This window comes from Lolium perenne, chromosome 1 (genome assembly GCF_019359855.2).
Source record: "Lolium perenne isolate Kyuss_39 chromosome 1, Kyuss_2.0, whole genome shotgun sequence".
In the NCBI taxonomy this organism is placed as follows: domain Eukaryota; kingdom Viridiplantae; phylum Streptophyta; class Magnoliopsida; order Poales; family Poaceae; genus Lolium; species Lolium perenne.
This window is the reverse complement of record NC_067244.2, coordinates 200,014,450-200,026,742: the sequence shown is the minus strand read 5'-3', so window position 1 is coordinate 200,026,742 and position 12,293 is coordinate 200,014,450.

The window sequence follows — 12,293 nt, the reverse complement described above, 5'->3', positions numbered from 1 at the left end:
GGGAGTAGCCCCCGAGGCTACAGCCAAGTGTTTGCACTTGGGTGTAGGCTCAACTTGCTTGTAATTTACTCCACAATTTTTCCTCTTTCTTATCGGGAGGGTGAACAATACTCTCGATAAGAGTAGCCCCCGAGCCTATGAGAAGGTGTTTGCACCTAGGCATAGGCTCAAGTTGTACTACTCGATAAACAACTTGGCGCAGCCCCTCTTTTTGTCGACTCCAGGCCGTTGCTATTTTTATTTGACATCCATATCTATATTGTACAGGGATAATGGTAGTTGGGGCTAGTTCATCTGACGGATCAGGTACTAGTTAACTGCTCTAGTGGCAATCCGCAAAAACCTACTTCAAGATCACGTCCCTGGACATGATCTCGGGATACTGGTGTTAACTCGACAGGTGCCGCTTAAGGTCTTACCATTCTGTCGAGTCCCAGTCATATTTTATCGGGTACCTAACGCGTCCGTTAGGATTTTTCTTCGTATCTGTTGATACGGATAAAAGTAGCAGAGCGCAGTCTTCGGCGATGCCACGCCCAGCAGAACGGATCTGGGGTCTTACCTTCGCAAATTTGCGGCATTCAGAAATTGATCGCAACTTTGGCGTTCTGAGAATATATTGTCGAGTGCCTTGTTCGGCTGATGCAATGACCAATTTTGCGGGTTCTTCTATATTTTTCTCTCGGGCTTGATGAGACAGCCGAATATATTGGTTCTTCTATATTGTCGTCAGGCACATCGCCGATGCTCTTGCTCAGAACAAATGACGAGTCAATGGACCCGAAGATTTGTCCATCCTCTTTTTTTTTCCTCCCTTTTTTTTCTACTCCTCTTTTTTTTTTTTTTTTTTTTTAGTTTCTCCTTGATGATAATTTCGTCGAGTTCCTCCCTCAGGAAAATTTCTTCGGGTCCTATTTGAGGATAATTCTTCGGCACCTCCTTGAGTATAATTCTTTGTGACCTCCTTAAGTATAATTCTTCGGCACCTCCTTGAGGATAATTCTTCGGCACCTCCTTGAGTATAATTCTTCGGCACCTCCTTGAGGATAATTCTTCGGCACCTCCTTGAGTATAATTCTTCGGCACCTCCTTGAGTATAATTCTTCGGGTCCTCCTTGAATAAAATTTCATTGGGTTCTCTTTTGGAGAAAAATTTCGTCGGGTTCTCTCACAATTTTATCGGGTTCCTCCCTGAAGAAGATTTTGTCGGGTGCTATTTTGATTTCGTCGGGTTCCTCCCTGAAGAAGATTTTGTCGGGTGCTCTTTTGATTTCGTCGGGTTCCTCCCTGAAGAATATTTTGTCGGGTTCTCTCTTGAAGAAAATTTCGTCGGGTGCTCCTTTATATACTTTGAAATTTGCTATCTCCTGCACAAATAAACAAACTTTTTCTATCTTTTCCTTGACTCTCTTTTTCGCATGCGGTGTTAGATGCTCGGATTTGATGATATGTAAAGTGAATATATGCCGCGCAGCCCCCAAGTGTCGGGTGCGACGAAAGTAAACGATAATCAACTTTGTGCAAAATAAAAGAACACTTAGCTTTTTGGACACGACGAAGTCGATGCGTGATGAAGTCTTCAAGTGTAGATAAGAAGTCGAGCTGAAGTAAAAACTACCAAATAGCGAAAGTAGATGCCGCCATATTGTTAATGAAGAAATATTCGAGCCCCCGAGCGCTTCTGGGGTGTTGTCATGATTGTTGCTTAGATGTCGTGTCACAGTTGTTACTCGCGGCGAAGTCTTTGTCTAGCCCCCGAGTATTATCTGTGTCGCCGAAAGAAGGCCATTAAGGATGAAATACTGAAGATGAAGTCCGAGATGAAGTACTTGAGATGAATCCGCGTTGAAGATTACGCCATTAACCATGAAGCATATATTGAAGATGAATCCGCTGATATCATAAAGGATGAATCCATTGACCCGAAGAAAGTAAATCCAGTCATAATCATAGAAGATGAATCCAAGATAACCATATAAGATGAATCCATTGACCCGAAGAAAATATTTCCAATAATAACCATAGAAGATGAATCCAAGATGACCATAAAAGATGAATCCATTGACCCGAAGAAAATAAACCCAGTAATATTCATAAATCCACTGACCCGGAACTGCGTCGGGTATTATTGTATTAGAAAAAACCAATTATAACCTTATAAGATGAATCCGATAAAGACAAAATCCAATAAGCCGAAGAAGATGAATCCACTGAGCCGAAGAAGATAATTTCACTAAGCCGGGGAAGATATATCCAGAGCCGGAGAAAAGAAATTCACCAAGTAACCGAGTATATTTGTGGTAACGAAGTAAAGGCGCAGCCCCGAGTATTCCGGTGTGACGAAAGTAAATAATAATTGACTCTTGAAAGAGGAACACTTAGCTTTTTTATCGGGTGCGGCGGAGCCGACATGAGAGCAGGTCCTCCGACTGACGGAGTCGATGAAGCGGACGCAGCCAATGAAGTGGAACCGTGATGATATGTTTGTATTGGATGGCAAGTTTGTGACGGCGAGGTTGAGCCCCATTTAGACGAAAAATGGCGACGATACGAACGAGGTCGACAAAATTGTTTAATGTTCATCCGAAATAATTCCGCCCTGAGGAGTCACAATACTTCGGGTGCAGAGGCGATTGCCAGATGACGTGTCGTAAGCTCCCGATAATTGTAATGATTATTTTCTTCTGATTCCTTGCCACTTCCTCAATATTGCGACGTGCGGGTAATAATCTGATCTTGCTCTGTTTGTCTTGTTCCTCATATATAATCAATATGCATGCAAAGAGTTAGCTTTTGTATTAAATAATTAATAACATGATTGATAAGAGAGAGATAGATGGGATTGGAAGGTCGGCCGTGAAACTCATGGGCTCATCAAGTGTGCTAGGCAAACCGATTGATTTGACCGGTCGGCTGCCGGCCAGGCTGTCGTACGAGCCTTTGGATTCCTTTGAAGCCTTTTCTCGCTGCTGCTACTCGTCTGCACCTTGCACGGCTTCTCGACGAATTTTGACTGGCTGCCGCGCGTTGTTGATTTACTTTGCTGGATGAAAAAACCATGGCGTGTCACCAATCAATCCATGACTAGAACGATGTCTTGCCTCATGCGTATTTTAACAATTGCTGCTGGCCACGCGAGCCCCTCCTTGTGATCCTCGCCTCGCGCCGATTTGCTTGTTAGATACTTCAACGGAGTCACGGCGAGTTTGAAGACGCCAGCGTACATGAATCAGCCAATGTCAAACTTGACGATGATGTAGAGGGATCTCGCCCAGATAACAAAATCCAGCGTCGCGATTCCCACAGACGGCGCCAATTGACGAGGGAATACCTCGGCAATGCCTACGTATTGTAGACTAGGGTTTCGGGAGAGCGACGATGGAGATTCCGGGGACGAGATTAGGCACACGACGTACCCAGCTTCGGGTCCCCTCGGTGGAGGATCCCTACGTGCTGCTAGCAATCCAGTATAAGATCATAAGTATGTGTACAGGGTGTCGCCGTAGGCGGAGCTATGTTGTCTATATTCTGTCTATCTGTTGTCCTCCTTATTTCGGGTGCCCTGGCTAGCTTTATATATGCAACCAGCCTAGGGTTTTACAAGAGTCCTAGTCGACTACTTCTTCGGGTTGCCTTGTTGGGCCTTCTCCATATTTGGTCTTCTCCATATTGGGCCGAGCCAGGTATACTAATAATGGTTACCCAAAGGGTATGCCCATGTCACCGGTCAAAACACCGGACTTTTTCACGAACCCCGGAAATTGACTTCCCATATATGAATCTTATTCTCCGGATAATTCTGGACCTCCTCGTGATGTCCTGGATCCCATCCGAGACTCCGAACAAAAACTTCGGACTCCAACTCATATTCCAAATCTACTTATGCGACATCGAACCTTAAGCGCGTCACCCTACGGTTCGCGAACTATGCAGACATGGTCGAGACTCCTCTCCGAGCAATAACCAATAGCGGGATCTGGAGATCCATAATGGCTCCCACATGTTTAACGATGACTTAGTGATCGATTGAACCATTTACATACGATGCCAATTCCCTTTGTCACACGATATTCTACTTGTCCGAGGTTTGATCATCGGTATCTCCATACCTTGTTCAACCTCGTTACCGACAAGTACTCTTTACTCGTACCGTGGTATGTCATCTCTTATGATCCAATCATATGCTTGCAAGCTAATCATACGACATTCCACCGAGAGGGCCCAGAGTATATCTATCCGTCATCAGGATGGAAAAATCCCAATATTGATCCATATGCCTCAACTCACACTTTCCGAATACTTAATCCCATCTTTATAACCACCCATTTACGCAATGGCGTTTGATTTAATCAAAGTATCCTTCCGGTGTAAGTGATTTACATGATCTCATGGTTGAAGGACTAAGGCAACTATGTATCGAATGCTTATAGCAAATTGAACTTAATGACTTGATCTTATGCTACGCTCATTTGGGTGTGTGTCCATTATATCATTCAACCAATGGCATAACCTTGTTATTAATAACATCCAATGTTCATGATCATGAAACCATGATCATCCATTAATCAACAAGCTAGTTATACAAGAGGCTTACTAGGGACTCCTTGTTGTTTACATAACACACATGTATCAATGTTTCGGTTAATACAATTATAGCATGGTATGCAAACATTATCATAAACACAAAGATATATTATAATAACCATTTTATTATTGCCTCTTGGGCATATCTCCAACAGTCTCCCACTTGCACTAGAGTCAATAATCTAGTTTACATTTGTAAAGATATAACACCTTGGCCTTCTGGTGCTTTATCATGTTTTGCTCACGGGAGAGGTTTTAGTCAACGGTTCTGACACACTCAGAAACGTATGTATTTTGCAATTCATTTGCGTCTTCACGCATCACCCATTTTCCAAATGAGTCGGCATTAAATATATTTTGCCTTCTGGTGGAACCTTAATTCCGCGATCTGAAATATGTCACTAATATTGTCACACACAATATAGTTTCAAAGTTCTGACACTATCAGAACTACACCAAGTTCTCAAAGAACTTCTTGACTTAACATCCTCAATCATTGTCAAAACAATGACATACTCTGCATTCTTTTGTAGAATCCGTCACAATATTTAGAACTCTTCTAAAACTAGCATTGTGCTACCTTTTTAAACAATACTTAGCCTAATTGAGATTTGAAATTAATTTTTATATGTGACCAAACAAATATCGGTGCAACACCTTACATCGATTTGTTTGCCATTACCCCATATAAAACTATATATATATCCTTGGTTCTTCTAAAGCACACAGGGATATTCTTACTGTTTGTCTAATGATCATCACATGAATCATTCTGGTATATGCTCCTAACCTTTTAGAGCACATGACATCTGATTTTGTACATATTATTCGTGATCTAAAATCAATCATATGTTTTTACTCATCGAGTGTCAAATACACTCAAGTCTTGTTAAACTTTCGCATGAAAAGAACACCTTCTTAATATATCTATATTAAACTACTTCAATATCCATTCTATGTACTTTGACTCAAACTTATTATGTGTTTCAATCTATCTTCATAGATCTTGACACTAAATATGTTTCAGTCCATATCCTTTCATTGAAGTTAACTCTCAATGAAACCTTTTATAATCAAGTATATAATTACATCGTTTATAACCTACTATATGTCATCTACATAAAGTATTATAAATATGTCTCAGCGCTCCCACTTAATTTCTTGCAAATGCAAGCATCTTCATCGTTTCTGATGAAATCAAAAAGTCTTTGACTATTTCATCCGGTGAAGATTCCAACTCCGTGATACTCACTTCATCCAATTGAAGTTCGTATACCTATCTAGTATTGCACGGACTAGCAAAACTCTTGGTTTGTATCTTGTATACACCTTCAATACACACTTCTGTTAAGTAATGTATTTTGCCATCCTACTAGCATATCTCATAAATTAAATATGCAGCGATTACTAGAATAATCCACATAGACTATAAGCATTGCTACGGAAGATCTTATCTTATCGCAGTCAACTCTTTGAACTTTGTCGTAAACAACTTTTCGACAAGTCGAGCTTCTTCAAGGATATTACATCCAAGTCCATCAATTTCATAGATCCATTTACTTTCAAAAAGTATTCATCTATCTTGGATTTCATGGTGCATAGCCATTTTAACGGAGTCAGGGCCCATCATAACTTCTTTGTTTGCAGTTGGTTTATCATTGTTCAAAATCAATCCTTTGTCCACAAATCATTTATTTGATCACAAAGTAAACCATACCTACAAGGTTCAATATGTACTTCGATCTCCATGGCTAAAACACTTTGTAGTCATGGGAGCCATGATCGCCGTGGCCGCTTCCGGAACCAATTCCGATGTTGCGCTACTCTGATCATTATGCTCAGGTTCATAAACCTTATCAAGTTCTTGTCCTCCCACTCAAATACTTCGCTAGAAACAATTTCTTGGAAATAAGTAAGAAACATCGACAAACACTTTTGTCTTTGTTTCCATGGTGGGAAGAATTCCCAATTAATTCTTTGGGATAACCAACAAAGACATTCATCCGATTTTGGTTGTAAACTTATTTACCTTATGCTATGCATACCAAAATTTAAGAAAGGACTATTAGGGTTCATACCCATGCCATAACTCGTATGGTGTCATTTCAACGGATCATGATGATGCTCTATTCAGTGTAAGAACGGTAGTCTCTAAAGCATAATCCACAAAAATATAATGGCTTCATTTTATTTTATCTCATCATTAATCCAACAAGGTTTGGATACATTTCTCGGATACTTCATCATCACTATGATACTCCAAGAAACGTGAGTTGTAGAACAACTTCATAACTCTCTTCGATGTTTGCTTAAACTCGTAATTCAAATATTTCCGCTATGATCCAATCATAGATATTTTACTTTTCTATTACGATGATTTCCACTTCATGCTGAAATTTATTTGAATCTATTCAAATGTTTCAAACTTCTTCCTTATCGAATATATCCACATATATATGCTCAATTCATTGTTGGAAGTTTTCATGAAGTAGAAGAATCTCCCGCACACAACTATGCCCAGTGAACTACATATATCATCATGTATGTTTCCACTAAGTTAGTTGCCCATTCAACTCTTGGCCTATGAACGGTATTTTAGTCATTCTCTTAGAAAAGATTTGCAAGCGCCAAAACGATTCAAAAATCGAATGACTCCAAAAATCCATTTGCATGGAGTTCCTTCATGCGTTCCTCTCTAACATGACCTAAATGGCGGTTCCACAAATAAGTGGAATTCAAATCATTTGCCTTATGGCATTTTAGCGTCAGTATTATGTATGTGTGATTCACCATTAAGATTTATAATAACTTATCCATCGTACATGGAGTAATGTCATAATTTGAACAACTCATTGTTTTTATTTGACCAGAACAAAATAACAATTTATTAAGTTCTTTATTATAAATTCTAAAGGCTAGGTAGAATGCCAACGACAAACATAATAACACTTTATTATTTTCCAGACGTGCATTATTACCATATTCCTTATCAGTCACTTAGGCCATCGTATTCTTGTATTGCGTTGTATTGTATGACATCTCATACCAACCAATCTGGTACAAATACCCAAGAATTTTATTATGTGACCAAACAAGGAATACATCCATAACATGTATATCATCTATATACACCTGAGCTAGACTTTCTAGTCTTTTTCTTTCTTTCTGCCAAAATATCTTTTGCAGTTTCTCTTTTAGCTTTCCTCATTCTCAGAAAACACTTCACCTTTAATAACTTCTAGGTTTGTTGGTCAAATACCAATAACCTTGAGGTTCTTATTTTGAAGTTGATCATTATATGACAAGTGTTCCAGATTTCACTATTAGTAACTTTGTAATATGATGAACAATTTCACTCAGAACTTTATCCATCATATCATGACGACTTTCCGAGACCATGTCTGTACATGCTAGGCTCGTAAAGTTTATCCTCAGTATTCGCATGTGCAAATCTGGCTTGCACCCGTTGTATGCACACGTAGAATCTATAACACCCGATCATCACGTGATGCTTCAAAACGACGGGTCTTAGCAACGGTGCATACTAAGGACGATTATTTCATGGATATGCGAATATCGTTAGTGCCCCAATAGTTGGAGGATTGGGACGCCTGGCGTCTTCAACCTTCGTACATTCCCATAGAACTTATGAGTTTATGTAGTCTCACCAAATTATATTCTATCACCTTGCAATAAGGTCTTAGATATCACATATATCTCATACCTTGCTTATTTCTGAAAACTAAATTTTCAGTTCCTTACTTTTCAAACAGATTTGAACTTCAAGTTTCATGGAGACAAGATGATTCTAGGTACTAATTGAAACCATAGCTCTTTGAATCAACAATGTGAGGTTTACTAAAAGTTTGCAATAGGACTTAATCATTTCTTGATTCTTTAACAATACGGTACTAGTCCGTAAAGTTTCTTGTCAGATTTTAACACTATTTCTATCTCAATTACAAGACCAGCGCATGGTAGAAAACGGATGCCAATACTACAAAATTAATTCAAAATACTACTAAGACTATGTTTATGATAATTAGTTCATGTTTTAATCTAATTACTAATGAACTCCCACTTAATACAACATCCCTCATAGTTGTTAAGTGGTACATGATCCACATCCACTACACCAAAACCGATCATCACGTGAGATGATGTAGCTTCAATGGTGAACATCAACATGTTGATCATATCATCCATATGACTCGTGTTCAACCTTTCGGTTTCCGTTGTCCCGAGGCCATGTCTGTACATGCTAGGCTCGTCAAGCAAACCCAAGTATTTCCGCGTGTGCAACATGGCTTACACCCATTGTATGTGAACGTAGAGTCTATCACATCCGATCATCACGAGATGCTTCGAAACGACGAACTGTAGCAACGGTGCATACGAGGGGAGAACACTTTATTATCTTGATATTAATGTGAGGGATCATCTTATAATGCTACCGTCGCGATCTAAGCAAGATAAGATGCATAAAGGATTAACATCACATGCAATTCATAATATGTGATATGATATGGCCTTTCTTCTTGTTCTTTTGATCTCTATCTCCAAAGCACATGAGCATGATCTCCATCATCACCAGCATTGCACCAAGGTCCATGGCGCCGCTTCATGGTTGTGCATCACTTATAGCTACTATGACAACTACTTGAAATAAAGCTATTACATGATGAATAGACACGCAGGTCTTAACAAAATTAAAGACAACCATTAGGCTCCTGCCGGTTGCCATAATACAATAATGAACATGTAACATCCCTAGTTTTCAAAATACAAAAACCTGCATGCATTCATGGCATCTTTGCATTTGTTCATCTACACATAAAATGTTGAGCACAAATATGATACAACCATAGTTATATACCCTAAATGCAACGATTTTTATTTTTCCTACCATGCTATTTTGGGTCAATACCTTGTTCTCTATTGTTTAAAACAAAGTCTTGAATTTTAAAAAAATTTAGAAATTGGTTTGGGTCAATTTGGATACCTAAAACAAAAGTTATAAAGAAAACAGTAAAAAGAAAAAAGAAAAAACGAAAAGAACAAAAAAAAATGTAGGAAACGGTTCGGACTGGCCGAGTTGGGCCAGCCCGACCGTGTCGGCCCAACTGGCCTGCGAACTCGGCCCGCACCGCACCGCCTCTCCCCTGCCTGCTTTTCTTCTTTTTTTTCTCTAACCGGTGGGACCCACCCGTCCGCCGGGCCCACATGTCGGCGCCATCTTCAACCCGTGGCCGAACGGGACTCCGCTCCGCCCTAACCGGGCCGACCCCACCTCGGCCGTCCGCGCCTTGGAGAGCACGCCCGGGCCCCCTATAAATAGCGCCGCAGACCCCGCCTCCTTTTCCCCCAAACCGCGCCGCCCCTAGCGCCTCCAATCTGCGGCGATTGCTCGCCATAGTCGCAGCCACCGCGCCACCTCCAGCCGAGTTTTGCCGCCGCCCCAAGCCGCCAAGCACCGCGCCGCCACCACCCACCTCCTCGCCGCGTGCCGCCGCGTCCCGTCCGCCCCTCGCCTCGGCCGTCCGCCGCCGGGAACGCCGCCACGCCGTCCGACCGAGCCGCCCGCCGCCACCTTCCCCAGCTCCGGCCGGCAGGTGAGCCCTTCCCCATCCCTTTTTCCTTTTGTTTTTCTTTATTTTCTTTCTCCTCTTCCTTTTAATCTGGGCCATCCAGATCGAAACGATCTGACGGCCGATGGCTCCCTAGGGGGGTGATCCGCGTGAACCCTGCGTGGCCACTCACGTCGCTCCACGTGGCAGCCCCACTTAGCGCCGCCGGTCAGATTTAGTCAAACACGTTTTTAAATTCAAATTCAAACATCAGATTTGTTGTAGATCTTGTAAAATCCGTATAAAATCAACCGTAGGTCCAAATTTTACAAACTTTATAGTTTTGGAAAGCTTACTGTATGTAGAATCCGTTTGTGCAGTAATATGTTATATGTACTGTGTTAGATTTCGCATCAAAATTCAAATAGAGAAATAGACCAGATTACACTATAAAAATTGTGTAAAATAATCTACTGGGCCAAAATTTATGTTTTTGTACTTTCTGGAATCCTCAGAACATGTACTTCAACTTGGTATAGGTATTGTACAACTTTGATACGTGCACAAACTTGCTTTAGTAAAATCTATTCAAATCAGTAATTTGACGATAATTCAAAATCTATAAAACTTTTTCGAATGAATCCAATTGCTCTACTCTTGTATTACTGTAACCTTTCCAGGGAGGTCACGTTCATATTTTTTACAACCCATAATGCTTGCAGTAGATAATTAATAAGGTTGTATATGTAAAGTAAATACTCGATTAATGGTTTTTCTAAATCAAGTTAATTGTCCAGAATATTTCATTAACATGACACATATCAGAGAGCACATAATGCAACACTTACACACCACCTCTTTTGTGAAATTAAATTGTTGCATAGCATGCATGCATACATGTCTATGATTGTTCATATCGAATGTTTGTTCATTTGTTATGATTGTTTGAATAGATTGTGGAGGAGATCAAGGAGGTGCTTGTGATTGCTGTGATTGTGCGGGTTGCTTTGATCAAGGCAAGTGACACTCAATTACCTACCTATTTTGTTAAGCATTAGTGTTTTCTTAAATTAGAATGCATGGTAGGAATTTGGTTTAGAAAATTTATGCTATGCTTATCAATCCCAGTAGTGTGTAGCCACCATGAACCCTTGCTAGGATTTTTAGTTGGCCTAGCAATAACAAAGTGCTACTGCTGTTTTGATCGAATTGGATTGTGAGTATTGGGAATTAAATTAACAACCTTAAATGAAACACCTGGGTGGAATGGTTGAATGGTGGGCGGCTACTCAGGGCCACGGTGTGGTTGTCGTCGCCTGAGGGTACGTGGCTACTCAGGGCCACTTTGTGGTTGTCGTCGCCTGAGGGTACGTGGCTACTCAGGGCCATATCGTGGTTGTCATCGCCTGAGGGTGCGCATAAGTTGAGTGGCTACTCAGGGCCACTTTGTGGTTGTCGTCGCCTGAGGGTGCACTTGTGGTTGGCCACTCAGGATTAAAGAGATTAATATGTCGTCCATGTTTAGATAGCTTCCAGTGCAACCTTATGGTATTATGGGCTCTGCCGGGGTTAAGTAAGTTGTGAGGTCAAACTTGTTGCTAGACATGATGATGTGGCTGGCTACCAAACGGGAACGGGTCTAGCTGGTTATGGTTGAAGCCTCCTTCTGAAAGATCTTGTCTCATTTCTTCTCTTGGGAAGGGTGGGTCGTAAGGTGAAAGTGCACAACCTCTCGAGAGTTAAACCTAAGATCTTAGCCGTGTCCCCGGTTACGGACAATTTGAGCTTTCTAGGCAGGGAATATACGGAGGAATCTCATCACCTTTTCTTAATGAGTTAAAATTTGAGTAGCAACTGTCGGATAGTACATGGGAGATGTAACCATGATACTGTTTATAACAACATTACAAGTTTTACAAAAGTTTTGTTTTAAAATAAAATGTAGGATAAAATTGGCTTTATGCAAATTTGCCTAAACTCCACTTGCCAAATATCATGTAGATAGTGTGCCCAAAACAGCCACCATATAAGTGTCATTTGCCAGTACATCATTGTACTGACCTCCATTCGTGGGGCTGCATATTCAAACGTGCAGGATCGTCTGAAGAGGAGTACTAGGTAGGATCTCGAGTCTACATTCCA